The 19,949-nt window shown below is 40.3% G+C and overlaps 1 long non-coding RNA gene across 1 annotated transcript in view; it reads left to right on the top strand.

Moving 5' to 3' along the window:
* Positions 1-3,809, top strand: part of LOC134935330 (uncharacterized) — a 173,617-nt gene extending 169,808 nt beyond the window's left edge. Inside the window, exon 3 of the long non-coding RNA XR_010180060.1 lies at positions 2,838-3,809. This is a non-coding gene — a long non-coding RNA (uncharacterized LOC134935330). The remainder of the gene's footprint in view (positions 1-2,837) is intronic.
* Positions 3,810-19,949: the final 16,140 nt, after the last annotated feature.

Here is a 19,949-nt window from a genome sequence, read left to right as displayed (position 1 = left end):
AGATTTGTTCTACTACTGTTGTTACAATTGTAAAGCACAATTATATGCTGCAATATATAAGAAACTGTTATTTATAAATAATAACACCAATTTTCCCCTATTTTCCAGTGCCTTCCAAGGCTAATAGGTCTGGGGCTGGTGACCTAGCAGTGTCTATACTGGTGTCTCTCAAAGGTGTCTAAAGTTACGGCATTTAGCCGCTGGTCTTTGCAGAGGCTTTGTTTTTATTATTATTACGCTCAACATTATGAGCGGTTTTCAATTGTTTGAAAAGTCATTTGGGTGTCTGTTTTTTTCCAATCTAATAGACAGGAAAAAATAGACACCCAGACGACTTTTCAAACAATTGAATTCAACCCTATGACTCTCGACATTATGACCGTTAACATTTTAATTGTGTCTACATTTTTGGTTGTTGATCTTATGATTTTTCTATATTTTAAATGTTATCATTTTATAATTTTGAATGTGTCTACATTTGTACTGTCGACATTTCAACCTGTATATAATATAAAATATTATTGTCTATATTATGCCCATGTCTACATTATATCCCTATTGACATTTTAACTGTAGATATATAGTCCATGTCGACATTTTGGTTATCTAAATAATGTATATTTCGACATTATGGTGTCTTTATTTTGTTTGTCTACATATTGACTAAGCACTGTAATATACCGCACCCTTGCAAGCAAAACAAACAACTGTCTGATTTACTGTATGTTTCTTTTAAACTACAGTAGATCTATGAATGTTCTGTAGCTTTCAAGTATATTTAATTTTAAGGCACTATATTTAACATGAAAATGGTCCATGTTGAAAGAGATCATCCAGGATTTAATTTATAAATCCTTGATGATGAATATCCTTTTAGCAGTACATATTAAAAAAGATTCCAAAAGTGATGAAAGGGCTTCTAGGGCATATCTGCCAACTATGTGTATAGATCAAGGAGGAGGCTACTGCAGGTCAATTTTATTATGAGAACAGTATCAATAGGCGTTAGTATGGTTACAACTGATTAACCATGACATTCCTTTTGCATTCACTCTTTAATGATTCGTCAAAGGATATAATTCACAGTTCTGAATATGGGAACTTATTGAACCATGGAAAAAGAAAAAAAAAATACATGGTCACAGCATGGAAACAAAGAGGTGATCCACCTGAGAGATCACATTCTTACACTTGAAAGCAATTAATTAGTTATGGCTCTTGTCAATTGTATCAATCCCCTGTAGGGCAAGAAAAAGTTTCACCATACAAGTCACTATAATTTAATAGAGATTACAATGCAACGTATCTAATATTATACTTATGCTTTAAATTTGTGTGCATGTGTTAAATTGCTACAGCAGGTATTAACTCTCTAAAGAAAAAAAAGAAAAAAACAAAAACAGCAAGCTAATAACAAAATAGTTTTATGTAACAGTATTGCTCCTTTTTTATGTATGCTTTTTTATTTGTATTCATGTCTGTTGAGCTATTTAGAGTTTTATTCAAAATTTAATATCCATTTAGCCACAACTGTTACACAGATGTGGGCTCTAACAATAAATGGAAAAATAGCAGCGCACCTGACCACTGCAGCTGCATCGAAAATCCATAGGTGACACTTAACACCTGGTGAATAATTATGTAGTTGTCTAGAAGTGGGTTGTGTTCTCACAATAATGAGTATCACTATCAATCATTCATAGTGAATATGTATTGGTAAAATGAAAAACAAAAGAATAATAATAAATATCATATATAAGACCCCCAATGGGCCCTTACCAGAATGCATTAGGAATGGAGCCTGCAACGAGTCTTACTTCCTGTTCATAAAGGTATGATCTTAACAAATGTCCAGACCTGATTGGAGGGCTGTTACAGGAGACAGAAGAAAAGCAATCATAACAAGAATCCAGCTTGAACATCTATTTAGAACATGCTTGTTACAAGCTCCATTCCTATTGCGTTCTGGTACTGACTTTTTCAGGGCACCTCATGCTTTTATTATATGCTGTTTTGCTTAATAATTTTTATGTGAGTAGATAGTGGGGGTCATTCCGAGTTGATCGCTCACTGCCGTTTTTCACAGCATAGCGATCAGGCTAAAAATTGGCTGTTCTGCGCATGCGTAAGGGCCGCAGGGCACACGCGCCAAGTAATTTCACACAAAACTATGCAATTTTACACAGGGGAGAGCAACGCTTTTCAGTCGCTCTGCTGATCGGTGAGTGATCGACCGGAAGTGGGTGTTTCTGGGCGGAAACTGACCGTTTTCCGGGAGTGTGCTAAAAAACGCAGGCATGTCAGGCTAAAATGCAGGAGTGGCTGTAGAAATGGGGGAGTGGCTGGCCAAACGCAGGGCGTGTTTGTGACGTCAAACCAGGAACTAAACAGTCTGCAGTGATCGCAATCTAGAAGTAGGTCTGGTGCTACTCAGAAACTGCAGGAAAAGATTTTCGAGCATTTCTGCTAATCTTTTGTTTGCACTTCTGCTAAGCTAAGATACACTCCCAGAGGGTGGCGGGCTGGCGTGTGCACTGCTGCTAAAAGCAGCTAACGAGCGATCAACTCGGAATGAGGGCCATTGTACACAGTTACATTTTGGAAATTCACTGGCAGTGTTGCACTAGATTTTTTTTAATTCCTTTTTTTATTATTGATTGGAGGACCTCATGTGATATGCTTCATTTTCAATTGATTCATGAAAGGGTAGAAATTCTTACTAGTATTTGGATATCCTATTACTTTATCTTCATGGGATATGTTTACCATTATACATTTTCATTTCATTGTGTGGATTGTCACAATGGATGGACTTATATTTGATTTTCTTTCTGTAGGATATAGATGCCTCCTGCATGCATTTGCGAGGTCTGTGTGCTGCATCGGAGAACACAGCCTTGGATCACCATTGCAAAGCTTACTCAGGCTGACCGTCAGATCTGGACACCTGGGTCCTGTAAGTCTGGATCCGACAACGAAGACCCTGGAACCATCATGCCCTCCTTTTGAAGAATGGTGATGGGTGCTGCCCCCCAAACACCGCAGAATGTTAGTCCTGCTGCAGTTGACAGGGGCTGTGAGTGATATCGCAACACCCGTTCTGCACATGTACAGAACGGGTCTATACTTGCGCAGCTCCACAACCATCAGATTTATTTATTTACAGTACTTCTTGTTACTACAAGCCATAAGTATACCCATATATAGTTCGCAAATACTTTATATAAGGCCCTGAACTATGCTTGACCTAACCTTATATTTATTACTCTGTGTATCAAAGTGCATTCCTGCTGTGTACTGTACAGTACGCTGCTTTTGTGAGCATATTACTCCAACAATACTAATTCTTTATAGGAGTACTTGTCTGTCTGTGCTGTTTTTGTAGCTAACATACCTGTCACCTCTGAATCTTCCTCTGACCAGCATAATGCCCCATGTAATAGACCCCCAGCCACTGGTGTTTTTATTGACAGAAGGTGAAGGTACAAGTACTGTAGTCTGTCTTTAATATGACAATAGCAGGGGGACTCAGTGATTGAGATTTCCTTATTATAAAGGAAGCTAGGCCAGTGCTTTACTTTATATGTAGCATTACAGTGCTGCAACAAGTCTGTCTGTGTCAATGTATCTCGTTATATGACTGTGATTATGGTATGTGTTTCTAAATATGTCCACAAGATCCCGGCCACTGTTATCAAATGCATAGAAAATCTGAACATCTACTGTATTGCCTAATTATGATTGGTGTAGTGGAAGTTAAATACAGACCTATGTCTGGACACTCAAACCTTATTTAGAGTTGAACACAAATGGAATCACAAAATGTATCTAAAATAAAATAGATGCACACTTTATTCTTACTGTGCTGTAGTTTTGTGACCATATCCATGCCCACATCTGTATGCCCATTTCAGTCGTAGCCCCATGATGTATGCGGTGACAGCTCCAGGGATGACTTTAAAAAATGCTGGGTGCGGAAAAAAACACACATGCAGAGTATCCAAAATGCAATTTACGTCTGACTATTCTGTGATGAAACTGACTGTAAGTCAGAGAAGCATGTCAAGGAGAATGATTTTTCTGAATTGAGACACATTGCATGCCATGTCGGGCAGCCCATATCAAACTGCTGATCAGTTAAACTGGGCAAACTGCCACTGGCTGAGGACCAGGCTGCAAGTTCAGTGCTGTACTTTGAACACGGCCAGCGAGCCTGTACACAGTTTCAGTACTGCTGGCAATGCAACATGTATCTTTATTTGCACTGTGCATTGGTTAATCTTACATGCAGTACAAAAATCTCCACAGCTTCAACAACACAATTGGTGGAACTTTCTAAACAATAACTTTTCCTTATATCTCATGATATGATTCGGCAATCATACTGTAGTTTAAAATAATATTTTATTTAGAATATATATATGTATGTATTTAATATAATATTTAAGAAGGCTTCCCCAAAGGAGCATGTGCTGCATCCTGTTACAAGCATGGAGTCAAACACATAGGGTAGTATTCAATTATTTTCACTCCCTTCCACACCCATTCTGTTTCTGCTGACGGGTGTGGTATAATCATTTCAGCTCGCTACCTTCGAGATAGCGAGGGCTCCCAAACCTTTACGCAGCTAAACCTGATAACTATGGGCATGATATGCGCGATAACGGGGATATATCATTTGAATACTGCCCATAGAGTAAATTGGTGCAGGGGCATGGGGTCACACATGTGCAGTGAGATTGTGGCAGCCATCTTGTAAATGGGTTGCTGGAAAGCTTCACTGTACAGAGCAGGAGACAGCACTGGAGCACACTTCTCTAACAGAAGCAACCATTAGCTTAGAACATGTGAACCTGCTGACTTGCATATTTGTAAATGACAGTAGTCACTTATCTAAGATAAGTCCATTATGAGGGTTACTGATGCAGGGGGCCGGCCCTCTATCAGCCTCTCTGTGTCTCCTGCAAGTTGTGCAGTATCGTCCCTACATACACTCTGTCATCCTTTTTTTCCTCTACATAATGGCATATTCTGTATAAAGGGCTCTACTGTTGCACAATGTGTATAAGGGGCTCTGCTCTCTGGCATAACATGTATAAGGGTCTCTACTGTGACGTAATGTGTAACAGGTTCTAGTGTGTGGCATAACAGGTATAAGGGGCTTTACTGTTGTTCACTGTGTATAAGGGACTTTTCTGTCTGGCATAACAAGTATAAGGGCATTTACTGTGCAGCATAACATGTATAATGACTCCACTGTGTGGATAACACAACATGTAAATAGAGGCTGATTGAAGGGAGGCAGGGAAAGGTGAGGGATTCAATGAATGGTGGTGAAGCAGGCAGGCAGGCTGGGGTGACAGTGGGTGTGCAGGGAAAACAGTGAGGATGATAGGGAGGCATAGGACAGAGATGATGATGGAGGAGAGGCAGAGGACACAGGCAGGATGATAAAGGAGAGCAAGGTAAGATTAGTGAATCATTGAATGGTGGTGAGGCAAGCAGGCATGCTGGGCGACAGCGGGTATGCAAAGGATACAATGAAGATAATGGAGGGGAGGCAGCGGACACAGAGGCTGATGAAATGGAGGCAGGGAATGGTTAGTGACTCACTGAATGGTGAGGAGGCAAGAAGGCAGGCTGGGGTGACAGTATGTATGCAGGATATACTGTGAGGGTGATGGAGGGGAGGCAGAAGACACAGAGAGGCTCATAAAGGGGTGGCAGAGAAAGGTTAGGAAGTCATTGAAAGGTGGTGAGTATGCAGGCTGAGGTTACAGTGTACAGTATATGCAGGAAATATAAAGAGGAAACGGGACAGTGGGAGAGAAGTTTAGAGGAGAGGCAGGGCAAGGTAAGGGAGTCATGGACTGGTGCGACAGACAGGCTATGGGCTGCTTCTGTAACATGAGGGGTATAAAGTCTCAGGGACCATGATTGCCTCTCATACAGCCACACTGAGCTGTGCAACAGTACCGATCTCGATCTCTCCATCCATCCCCCTTCACACACCCCATACCACTTAGTGATGGCATTGGCCACAATGATCCCTGCGGTCACCAAGCACAGCCCAAAATATCAAATGTACTGTATCAATCATTTTTTAAAGATTGTGTATGTACAAATTTAGAATTAATAAGAACAAAAACTCAGGTGTTTCATCGTTAAATCTGGCCAATGATTGTAATATGATAATTTTTAACATTTCAAAACCGATAACATAACATGTAAATAGCAAAATGTTGACGTATATTAAAGTTTTAAAAGGTTAGTGCTTGGATTTTTCAAGACAGCCACTTCTAAAAGGACAAGCAGTAACATAATATAGTTTTACGATGGATTCCAAAGGCTGCATCTCATTTTAATTGAAAGCACATTCATGCAAAGTATTTTTAAGACAATTTCCTTTACTTATGGAATCATTAGATACGGTCCTATCAATAAAGGGGGCAGGAAGTATCTAACCAGTACCTTTGTTCAACTGTTAAACAACTGGAATTCCTTTTAAGACTTTCAAACAAATCACTACAACTATTAATGGATACATAATGTCCTTACCATGTGTTGTTATTAGTAAGCAATCATATAAAAACACTTTAGACACTCATGAAATAATGTGTAAATTATCTGTATGAGAGTCTGTTAAATAATGGGAAGGTTTCCAAAAATGGTCATAAAATGTTGCTGAACAAGCATATATTGTAGCATAAACTGTAGCTACAGTATCTACTCATTTCACAAAACATCTGTCTCCAAAACCTTACATCATGATCATGAAGACTTTAAATAATAGTTTTATATGCAGACAATAATACAAACAGAATTAAATGGTTTATATCAAGTTTCTTTCTTTGTAATGTAAAGAAAACTTAATTAAAACAAAATAATAATAAAGAAAGAAAACATATCTTCCGCTCAAATAAATTGTGATTGTTTTTCATATTTCATTTGCTTCCTGATTTAAAATGTTTTAATATTGTATATTGTAGTGTATTCTCTATTTTTTCTGTCTTAAAGTTTTTACTTCAGCTAACTGGTAAGAGCAATGTTTATCCCAGTAACTACACTCAGCTTGTTATCAGCAATGAGCAAAGTTTTCAAAACTATTCTGCTGTACTGTATATGCTCCTCATTATCCATGTAGCTTAATGAGGCGCATATAAATTCAATGTGAAATTCAATCTTATTTGTTTAGCATGGAATTTCTCTCATCATTCTTGTTCTGCCTGAAATTCTCCTTATTATACCCCAACCACACCACAGAGCAGATTGAATTGTCATCACAAAATTTCTAAACTTCTGCATACAATTCCACAGAATGGTAAAGCAAAAATGCATTGTTTCTCCTTATTACCCTTTAGATTCAGTTTACCTCAATGTTTGTTTTATATTTCTATATACTATAGAGAACATGATGTATACTGTATCTACATTTTCACAAGTGGTACACTCGCCACTCTTTGTCTCATGTCTGCACATTCCTCTTTAAATTATTATGTAATTCTTCAAATTATTATTTAATTGTTCAATTTCTAAGTGCATTATTTTTTTAATACGTTTATTATCCTGTAAAGGAGTAGGTTAACCTAAGGTGCTCAGGCGCTATGGGTATGGGATGCTGTGCCAAGCAGCGATCTCAAAGATATATGAGAAGTCACTCCCACAAAGATAAACAAAAAAGCAGAGTAGAGGCTGCGCTAGATTTGTTCAATTTGACAACTGTAGTAATGTATCCAATATCACAATGAAATAATAAAAATTAAAATAAATATAAAATGGATACACTAAATTTTAGGGTAATTACACCATAAAAATGCATGCACCACTAATATAGAATTAAAAAGCACAAATAGTACTATAAATATATCAAGGGTTACCCAAAGAGCCAGGAGTGGAATTTAGGAAGTCCGTTCCAAAGTTTTTCCCCCACGAAATATAAGTCCAGCATAGGCAAATAGTTAGGAGGTATGCAGTTGTCCGGTATAGAATAGAGTTACCGCTAGAGGATACGGTGCTCCAAGGTTTTTACTGGTGAGCTCCTCATGCAGTGAGGTTCAGCTTAGATGCAAAGTCCTCCAAGTGCAAATGATAGTCTGGAATGCAGTAGGTGATGGTCCGGTCTTCCAGCAATAAATTCCTGGCGTGGGTCCCTGTACACCTGATGCGTTTCACTGCAGTCAACTAGCAGCTTTTTCAAAGGTATGTAGGTATTTCTACATTTATTATCCTGTCTGGCCAGCACTACAGAGTTCTTTTTTGTGTGTCAACATTGATGATGATGATATGATATCAGTAATATGGAGGGGTTTGGAGATGTACATTATATCAATTAATAGTATCATTGTTTTACTACAGTATAATACAGAAATACAAAAGTTAGAGGGTCCAAACAGGCATGAGAGATGCAAGGATCTGAGCAGTAGAAAATATAAACTCCTTGCAATCCTGTTTGTTAAATAGAGAATACTGAAATTGTATTTGATATCAGAAAATCCATATACATATTCTCTAAAGTGCTTATTACATCCAAAATAGAGAAAGTTATATAGGTGGAAGTTAGTCTCTAAAATAAAATTCAGTTTATTTTTTAAAAACTTGCCAGCAATCCCGAGTCAGCATTTATCTTGGTGTATGTCCTTTGTCTAGGTTGATTAAGGAATTAAGGGTAGAATATTCCATTAGTTTTAAAGGGAATTTCACAACAAATTTGTTAAAAAAATAAATAAATAAACATAAATCCAAAGATTGATTTATCACCCTTTTTAAAGGGTTGTTCACTTTGGATGTCTCTACTTTGACTTCTAACTCTAATACCTTTGGTGCATATGGGTGTGATGTGTGTGACCGGTGGTCAGGAGACCGTCGGTCAGCATACCGACCCCAGGGTCCCAGCAGCGGAATTCCGGGTGGCGAGTGCAGAAAGCCCCTTGTGGGTTCTGCAGCGACCAATGGTCGCCACGGGTTTAATTCCTACTCTATGGGTGTCATGGACACCCATGAGTGGTAATAGTCCCTGTTGGTCGGCATTACGACTGTCGGGATTGTGAGGGGGTGGGATGTATGGGGAGGTTATGTGACCGTCGGTCTTCTGACCGCCGGTCACACAACTATATTCTGGTGCAGACACAGACCCTCGTATTGCCCAATTCATTTGTACATTGTGGTTGCATTCTCTACAGAGCATATGCATGTAGTTTTGAGGATTGGTTGAATGCTCTGGAATCTTAAACCACTTTATAACTGAGCATTAGATTGATGCATCTATGATACCCCACAGTAATGAGATATCACTCAAAGATAGGCTTGCCATAATATCTTTTAATCCAGAACAACTATGATTTGCACAGGTTCTGTGGCAGCCTAAAATTAATCTTGCATTTGCCCTGATTTTAATCAGCCATAGAACCTGTGTAAATCATAAGTGTCCCAGATTAAAGGGATATTATGGCACACCTATTCAAATAGCTCCATTTATATTGAAAGCTGAAGCCACAGAGAAGTCGCAGATGACTCAGAGACTACTATGGTTACCTCTGAGATCGCAGACCCAACCACGGGAACAGCAGCACAGCAAAGAGAGGGTGATGCCCTGATGTCTCCATAACTAAACACTAAACAGCTGCAGCCACAGCTGCAGTATCAGTTGGTGTTGCTTAGCAACCAGGACTCAGCCAGCAGGAGACAGGGATGAGATTATGTGCTTTTGGCAAGGAAGTGAGAGGGCTCCTGACAGAAAGCATTAAAGGGAGGAAAGCCATTAGGTAAGTAGACTGGCTGAGGTACCTGACAGAGAAATAGAGCCCACAAGAGCTTTTGGGAATTCGGACAGTATGATTCAGTCTATAACCCATGTGAGTTTGCAATGGCAGCTGTAGAATTTGAGACAGTCAGTAATAGCAGCTTCTAATACAGATGACAGGTATTGAAGGAGACTGCATGAAGAAGACTATATATTGCAGACTTTAGTTGAATGCACAGGTATAGCTACAGGTTGTAGACAGCACACTGGTGTAAGAGGAGAGCTCATTACAACAAGAAGAGCAGATGGTAATTTCTTGTTGCAGAATGGTGAGCACTGAAGACTGGCTGAATTAAGTAGCAGAATAGGAAAACTCTGGCTAGCAACAGAGAGTAACTGGAAAAAATGCTGGAGCACAGGAATTGGAACCACTTCTGTCACAGAAGACCAGGAAACCTGGTGGCAGATAGTAGTTTCAATAGGGAGCTCTGGAAGAGGATTGGATGGGAAAGTCTTGTGCAGCACAGGGATGCTGTAAATGGCTTAATCTGTGTCAGCTGACCAGGCAAGATGGCGGCACTAGTGCCACACTGGGAGGCATGGACAGGGGAATCCTCAGATGACTAACCAGCAGACATTCACTAGTCAGTAAATTGGGGTATGATACAGTGAATCCGGAAAGTATTCACAGTGCTTCACTATTTCCACATTTTGTTATGTTACAGCCTTATTCCAAAATGGAATAAATTCATTTTTTCCTCAAAATTCTACTCACAATACCCCATAATGACAATGTGAAAAAAGTTTTTCTGTGATTTCTGCAAATTTATTCAAAATAAAAAATGAAGAAATCACATGTACATAAGGATTCACAGCCTTTACCATGAAGCTCAAATTTGAGCTCAGGTGCATCCTGTTTCCACTGATCATCCTTGAGATGTTCCTACAGCTTAATTGGAGTCCACCTGTGGTAAATTCAGTTGATCAGACATGATTTGGAAAGGCACACATCTGTCTATATAAGGTCCCACACTTGACAGTGCATGTCTGAGCATATACCAAGCATGAAGTCAAAGGAATTGTCTGTAGACCTCCGAGACAGGATTGTCTCGAGGCACAAATCTGGGGAAGGGTACAGGAAAATATCTGCTGCTTTGAAGGTCCCAATAAGCACAGTTGCCTACATCATCTGTAAATCGAAGAAGTTCTGAACCACCAGGACTCCTCCTAGAGCTGGCCGGCCGTATAAACTGAGTGATCGGTGGAGAAGGGCCCTAGTCAGGGAGGTGACCAAGAACCCAATGGTCACTCTGTCAGAGCTACAGCATTCCTCTGTGGATAGATGAGAGCCTTCCAGAAGGACAACCATATCTGCAGCAATCCACCAATCAGGCCTGTATGGTAAAGTGACCAGACAGAAGCCACTCCTTAGTAAAAAGCACATGGAAGCCTGCCTGGAGTTTGCAAAATGCACCTGAAGGACTCTCAGACCATGAGAAACAAAATTATCTGGTCTGATGAGACAAATATTGAACTCTTTGGCATGAATGCATGTTAGGAGGAAGCCAGGCACAGCTCATCACCAGGCCAATACCATCCCTACAGTGAAGCATGGTAGTGGCAGCATCATGCTGTGTGAATGTTTTTCAGTGTCAGGAACTGGGAGACTAGCCAAGATAGAGGGAAAGATGAATGCAGCAATGTACAGAGACATCCGGGATGAAAACCTGTTCCAGAGTGCTCTTGACCTCAGACTGGGGCAACGACCCTGAGCACACAACCAAGATTTCAAAAGAGTGGCTTCAGGACAACTTGAGTGACCCAGTCAGAGCCCAAACTTGAATCCAATTGAACATCTCTGGAGAGATCTGAAAATGGTTGTGCACCGACGCTTCCCATCCAACCTGAGGGCGCTTGAGAGATGCTGTAAAGAGGAATTGGAAAAAATGCACAAACATAGGAGTGCCAAGCTTGTGGCATCATATTAAAAAAAGACTTTAGGCTGTAATTGTTGCCAAAGGTGCATCAACAAAGTATTTAGCAAAAGCTGTGAAAACTTATGTACATGTGATTTCTTAGTTTTTTATTTTTAATAAATTTGCAGAAATCTCAAAAAAAAAATCATCTTGTCATTATGGGGTATTGTGCGTAGAATTTTGAGGGGGAAAAAAATAATTTAGTCCAGTTTGGAATAAGGCTGTAACATAACAAAATGTGGGATACACTGTAAGAAGGGTCTTCTAAGTACCTGATTTGTGACATGATGTTTTTCAAAGCTCCACTGGTATATTGCATCTCAGGTTTCCTTCAAAGTGATATTCTACAAGCAAAGGTTGGATTGGGGGGGTGACCTCCTTTCACTTCAGCAGCACTTCATTCCTCAGTCAATTTTTTTTGAGACATTCCTTGATATTTACATATTGCAGTGGGTGATAATATGTTTTATAGAGCCTACTGCATTGACATTGACAACATGGCTAATCCCATTTCAAAACTGTTGTTCAGTGGAATATTAGCAATCTGACTCAGCAAAATCAGATGTTAACATCGTACAACATTTGTAATTGGAACGCAGTTCTCATCATGTGAGCATATTACTGCCATAAATAGTTGTGGCCACCAGGCCACTGTCATCGTCCTCTGGCACCTCTTCAAAAAACACATACACAGCCATGGATTCCTAAGTGGGACAGCTACAGAGTATCTGTCAGGTGCAAGGACATTGCTTGGGACAACCAAAATCATGACTTCCTCACACTTGGCGAGGATACCTTAGTTCTGATGCCCAAAATGTATTTTGTAAGTATTATACACATACACACACACGCACGCACGCACGCACACACACACACACACACACACACACACACACACACCCTCCATAAAGCTAACCACAGCACCAGTCACACCCAGCTCAAATAACACAGGCAGGACTTAAGTAAAAAAATCTAGCAAAGTAAAGTAAATAATATAGCAATCAGTAATAATGGTAAGCAAATAAGCAACAAAAGAACACATTAAAAACAAAAAAAATGAAAAAAGAAAATGTTAAACAACAAGTGCCTGGAAAACTCTTATGCAACTATCCTCTTCCATTCCCTCTCTCATCTGCCCTCTCTCAAAAATTATAAGTAAGTGGAAAGGATTTCTGAGAAAACAATCCCGCTTCAATTAAGAGCCAAATGCAGCTCACACAGTAAAAAGGCACATCTGAAACAAACATGTTTTGCGCTGAGAAGCGGTGGTCTGCTCTAAACTACATGCGGTTTGTGGTAAGCCATACAAAGTTTGCGGCTTTGCATTTTTCAGCCTTCAAACCACTGGATATTAAATCTGGCTCTGAAAACATATGTCCCACCTTCCTTTATGTTGTAGATTAAATAGAATATGTATAGTATGGCAAACCAGGCTGTTCTTCCACAGGAATGTCACATTGGAGGAGCAAGTACTTGGCTTATTTAAAGTACACAAAACCAGCAGCAGCAATATGTACCTGATTAATAACTATATAAGATATGTAACAGTGTGAGTACAGACACTAACTGCCTGAGCCAAGTCATATGACTTTTTAAACTAGTACAAAAGCAGCTTGAAAATTCTGAGCTTGCATATCATATTCTTTATTTACATTTCCAGAATGTAAGGGTTGGAGGCTTATTGAAATCTAATCACTACCTTTTGGCAATCATGCTTGATCAATCATAGACTTAAAGCATATGTAATGTCTTTGTTTCTAACAGACACATATGTAAATACTAGAGATGTGCCCAGGAAATTTTTCGGGTTTTGTGTTTTGGTTTTGGATTCGGTTCCACGGCCGTGTTTTGGATTTGGCCGCGTTTTGGCAAAACCTCCCTGGAAATTTTTTGTCGGATTCGGTTGTGTTTGGGATTCAGGTGTGTTTTTTTTTCAAAAAACCCTCAAAAACAGCTTCAATCATAGAATGTGGGGGTAATTTTGATCCCATAGTATTATTAACCTCAATAACCATAATTTACACTCATTTCCAGTCTATTCTGAACACCTCACACCTCACAATATTATTTTTAGTCCTAAAATTTGCACCGAGGTCGCTGGATGACTAAGCTAAGCGACCCAAGTGGGCGGCACAATCACCTGGCCCATCTAGGAGTGGCACTGCAGTGTCAGACAGGATGGCACTTCAAAAAATTGGCCCCAAACATCACATGATGCAAAGATTAATAAAAAAAAGAGGTGCAAGATGGAATTGTCCTTTGGCCCTCCCACTCTTATGTTGTATAAACAGGAAATGCACACTTTAACGAACCCATCATTTCAGCCACAGGGTCTGCCACACGACTGTGGCTGTAATGACTGGTTGGTTTGGGCCCCCACCAAAAAAAGAAGCACTCAATCTCTCCTTGCTCAAACTGGCTCTACAGAGGCAAGATGTCGAACTCATCATCATCCTCCGATTCCTCACCCCTTTCACTGTGTACATACCCCTCCTCACAGAGTATTAATTTGTCCCCACTGGAATCCACCATCTCAGGTCCCTGTGTACTTTCTGGAGGCAATTGCTAGGGAATGTCTCCACAGAGGAATTGATTATAATTTATTTTGATGAACATCATCTTCTCCATATTTTGTGGAAGTAACCTCATACGCCTATCGCTGACAAGGTTACCGGCTGCACTAAACACTCTTTCAGAGTACACACTGGAGGGGGGGGGGCAACTTAGGTAAAATAAAGCCAGTTTTTGCAAGGGCCTTCAAATTTCCTCTTTTTCCTGCCAGTATACGTACGGACTGTCTGACGTGCCTACTTGGATGCGGTCACTCATATAATCCTCCACCATTCTTTCAATGGTGACAGAATCATATGCAGTGACAGTAGACGACATGTCAGTAATCGTTGGCAGATCCTTCAGTCTGGACCAGATATCAGCACTCGCTCCAGACTGCCCTGCATCACCGCCAGCGGGTGGGCTCGTAATTTTTAGGGGTATATGCAATTGCGGTCGAATTCCCGAAAATGTCCAAAAACGGGACATTTTTTCGCCCAAAAAAAAATTCGACAATGCAATTCAGTACTTTTCGTCAAAAAAACGGACTTTCCAAATTCGACTTTTTGAAATTCGACATTTGTCAAATTCGATATTTCTGCAATGGTACAAATGCGGCAATTCGACAAAAGTATATTCAATTGAAGTTTGGAAATTCGACAACAGTGCTTTTAGACAGTAAATTCGTCATTTTCAATCCGCCACACTTTGGTGGCGGAATCTAATAAAAAATTTAAAAAATATGTTTTTTTTGGTGTTTTTTTTTATTGGTAATAGCATATCTATTTATATTAGAAGGGATTAGGTACTTGGTTTGTCTGTTTTGGAGGCACAAGTATTATTTATATATTTTTTAAAATATCTATATTTTTTTTTTTAAATGGAATGGTAAAAATCAGAAAAAAAATTGCGTGGGGTCCCCCCTCCTAAGCATAACCAGCCTCGGGCTCTTCGAGCCGGTCCTGGTTCTAAAAATCCGGGGGAAAAACTGACAGGGGATCCCTCGTATTTTTAAAACCAGCACCAGGCTCTGCGCCTGGTGCTGGTGCAAAAAATACGGGGGACAAAAAGCGTAGGGGTCCCCCGTATTTTTTACACCAGCATCGGGCTCCACTAGCTGGACAGATAATGCCACATCTGGGGGTCACTTTTATACAGCGCCCTGTGGCTGTGGCATTAAATATCCAACTAGTCACCCCTGGCCGGGGTACCCTGGGGGAGTGGGGACCCCTTCAATCAAGGGGTCCCCCCCCAGCCACCCAAGGGCCAGGGGTGAAGCCTGAGGCTGTCCCCCCCATCCAAGGGCTGCAGATGGGGGGCTGATAGCATGGAGAAAATTGAAAGAATATTGTTTTTTCCAGTAGTACTACAAGTCCCAGCAAGCCTCCCCCGCAAGCTGGTACTTGGAGAACCACAAGTACCAGCATGTGGGAGAAAAACGGGCCCGCTGGTACCTGTAATTCTACTGGAAAAAAAACCCAAATAAAAACAGGACACGCACACCGTGAGAGTAAAACTTTATTTCACACATGTCGACACACACACATACTTACCTATGTTCACACGCCGACCTCTGTCCACTTGTCCAAGTAGAATCCATGTGTACCTGTGAATAAAATTATACTCACCTTATCCATTGTCCAGATTATAATCCACGTACTTGGCACACAAAAAAACGAATACCCGGACCACACGGACTGAAAGGGGTCCCATGTTTACACATGGGACCCCTTTCCCCGAATACAGAGACCCCCCCCGTGACTCCTGTCACAGAAAGGTCCCTTCAGCCAATCAGGAATCGCCACTTCGTGGCACTCACCTGATTGGCTCTGTGAGTATAAGCTCAGACGCGCATTGCACAGCTCCCTCCATTACTTTCAATGGTGGGAACTTTGCAGTCAGCGGTGAGGTCACCTGCGGTCAGCCGCTGACCGCGGGTAACCCCACCGCTGACCGCAAAGTTCCCACCATAGAAACTAATGGAGGGAGCTTTGCGATGCGCTGTCTGAGCTCAGACGCGCATACAGCCAATCAGGAGAGTCTGAGGAGAGGTCTGATGCTGTGACGGTCACAATTGTGATCCAGTGCTGCATCTTCCATCACAGGCAGCAGATCAGAGAAGCTGGCAGTGGATGTCTTTTTACACAAGACACCTCCTATGGCATTTGCTTAATTTCACAGAGCAGCTGCATATGAAAATCCAGCGAGCTGGGGCCATATTTTTACCCATCTCTGAATCAGGACCTATTCCACACAGAACCCCAAGATTATGTATCCCACAGTGCCTACATCTTGCTATGTAAGGGGGGGGGGGGGGGTGGGCGTGTTACCAGCCTTGTTGCCATGTTGTTAATCCAGCGCTACCAATCAGTCCTAGGTCAGTGAGTACAGGGCTGCATTTCCTAGGGTGGTCTACCAGCAATAAACCCCACAGTGCACTTAGCCTAATAGAACTGATCCCTGTGCTACAGCACTGTAGTTCTTCCCACACTTGGATAATGGTAGGCATGGGTATGTTAAAATTATAATTTTATTTTTTTACTGGCACATTAAAAGTCCCAGCATGCTCTGTCAGGTCCAGTATGAATGATTTCTAGAACATGCTGCCACTTGGAGAACCAGAAATGCTAGCATACCCTGGCATCCAAAAATATATATTTTTAAAAGACACAGAGAAACACAGATACACTGTAGAAACTGTCCTTTATTGAAGATACACTCCTTGTCATATTTACTCTTTAAGCCATTTGTTACTCAGTCAAATACAGTGGAGGTTTTTCTTCTTTCCAGGTAGCATCCGTGCTCTGGCTTGACAAAAACAAAAAAAAACATATAGAATGATGCTGAATTTGTCTCGGGATAGACCCAGCCATGAATGACAGGAATAGCATCTGTCATTATCATCCGTATGAATGTCTGCATTCTGTTTGGTCGGTGCACAAGAACTGCCATTCTGGTTAGTTAGTTTTAACCCACCCATACATCAATCAGAATGTCTGTTCTCACTCTCACACTGTGAGCAATCAAGGATTGGTCTCAGCGACATGTTTTGCACAATAAAAGTGCCGCTTTTGTGGGGCTAATTAAGACCTGATCGTAGCAGCAACTTTGTTAGCAGATGGGCAAAACCATGGGGGTAATTCAGAGCTGATCGTAGCAGCAAATTTGTTAGCAGTTGGGCAAAACCATGTGCACTGCAGGGGGGGGGCAGATATAACATTTGCAGAGAGAGTTAGATTTGGGTGGGTTATTTTGTTTCTGTGCATGGTAAATACTGACTGCTTTATTTTTACACTGCAATTTAGATTTCAGGTTGAACACACCCCACCCATATCTAACTCTCTCTGCATGTTATATCCGCCCCCCCGCAGTGTACATAGTTTTGCCCAATTGCTAACAAATTTGCTGCTGCGATCAACTCTGAATTACCCCCAAGTATCAGTTTTGCAGACGGAAGGCTTCTGACTGACACTGATTGACCTTGGGTGCAGTATTTGATAAATGTGGTGGTTTGCAGGTGAATCTCGCTATTGATATGCAGTTGAACCATTAGGCTTCATTGCGCCAGGAAGAGCAGCAAAAATAGTGTCATACAGTATTCATCTTAATAACAAATTGATGAATATTGCAATCATGCTCAGATAAATGAAATGGGAGCAACTATAGGGCTTTCATTTAAATAAAAATAATTAATATTCACTAACCATTAAATAAGGAAAACTACTATTATTCTTTTTCTTTAAATGTACTTTCTTTCCACTGCACTATTCAGTTGCACTACTATCTGCAGCAGATTCAGAATGACCTCGGGGCACCTCTGCCACCTATTTTATAATAACAGAATATGCAGGTGCTATATTAATGTCTACAAATAAATAAAATAATATAGAAAGATTGACATGTACATTACAGAGTCCAAAGCTCACAAGATTCCTATTTCATGACACAGTGACATTTTATATCACTCTCAGGTGTTAATCCAAGTTATGGAAACATGAAACTCGCACGCTGCTGCTTTGGATTTAAACATAGAGGGCAGTACTGAGGGTAGTGCAGCAGCTCATGACGGGAGGCTATTCACCCATGCCATAAGTCTACACTACCTTTTCATGTACACAAAGTCCTGCTGACCACTCCCTAAATGCTGGGAAGTATGTAAAAGAAGTACTTATGATATAATATTTAAATATGGGCATAGTTTATAGTATATGCTATATGCAAAGTAAGAGTGAAACTATCCAATAGCAAAAGAAGACATACCTCCCAATCATTGTTAATAATAAATAATCTGTTTTGCAACTGGCAGTGTTTAAGCAATCATTGTCCTGAATACATTGTGAATTAGCACTGAAAATTGACAAATGGATATTATTGTAGCTTAATATGTTCCAATTTATCTTGTATCTGTAAACAAAACCAATATTTTATAATGCTACTTTTTATTTAAGATTTTAATCCTAAATATGGATTTCAGATTTTAGTTAATTCCATTAATTTGCATTTAATCCATCTTTTTTTGCTTTGTTGTGCTAATGTTTTAAATAAGCAGCTTACATGTAACAGAAATTTTGTCTTACAAGGATTTTATCTTGTGCATACATGGTAACACTACAATAATGAATTGGAAACATATTGTAGAGAAATATTTACAGTATACAATGCCATCTAAAATATCAATCAATCAATCAATCAATCAATCATCCAACCTTTATTGTCCTCATACAAAACATAAAACAAATGGATTGAGAATGAAAAACATGAGTTCACCAATATTCCAAGAATAAAGCAGAACGCTGTACAGAAAATAAAAACATAAACACTAATAATGAACTCAGCCTATGACAGAATGGAGAAAAATGATATTAGCCTAGTGCACATCCTAATATTCCTAAAGTATCTATTTGATGGCAGTATTTTTTAAAAAAAAGCATATGCCTCTGGTGACTACAATCCTTAATGATTCTATTTACTTTCTCCAGGCTCCTTTAATACCAATTTCCTATCTGAGGTAGGCTCTGACTGATTATACATTTGTCTAATGTAATCCAGTATGTCTTTGAACTGACTTGCTATCTACCAGAGAGCTGTTCCCATCCCATGATATAGGGCCTGATTGTAATGTGTACACAATGCCAATGTTCACACAACCGAGCGATTAGTGCCTGACTGTGCATGTGCTGCAATCGCGCCAAGATACTTTTGCGATATCACTCGCAGGGAGGATTTAATCACAATGTAATTGACAGGAAGGGGCCGTTAGGGGCAGGTCACAGGGCATGGTGGCAAAAGGCAGGTTTGTCACAGTTGTTTTCAGAGCATGTTTCTGCCTTTACTTGTGATGGTGCACACAGAAAGCATGATGCCAGCATTGCTGTTCTCATGGCCAGTCTGCATGACCATAGACTCACTTAGGGAGTTGATGTTCCTAATTTCTGCATTGATGCCTGGTATGTGTATGCAGTTGCTGAGGACTTTGTGATTGCTCCAGTGGGAGTCTCTATTCATTTCTGGGTGGCTGCTCCACCTGGATTGTTTCCCATGTCTGTAGGCTGAAACATCCCATCTGCGTAGGCTTTTCCATACAAATCGGAATCAGGCCCACAGTTAGTTAATATGTACTCCACAAAACAACAGTAGAAATTCACATGAATACTTTTTTGGCAAATCTACCTATCCCGTGGCTT

The sequence above is a fragment of the Pseudophryne corroboree genome, chromosome 6 (genome assembly GCF_028390025.1).
Source record: "Pseudophryne corroboree isolate aPseCor3 chromosome 6, aPseCor3.hap2, whole genome shotgun sequence".
Taxonomy (NCBI): domain Eukaryota; kingdom Metazoa; phylum Chordata; class Amphibia; order Anura; family Myobatrachidae; genus Pseudophryne; species Pseudophryne corroboree.
The sequence above is the reverse complement of the archived record's forward strand: the minus strand, read 5'-3'. Positions and strand labels throughout refer to the sequence as shown.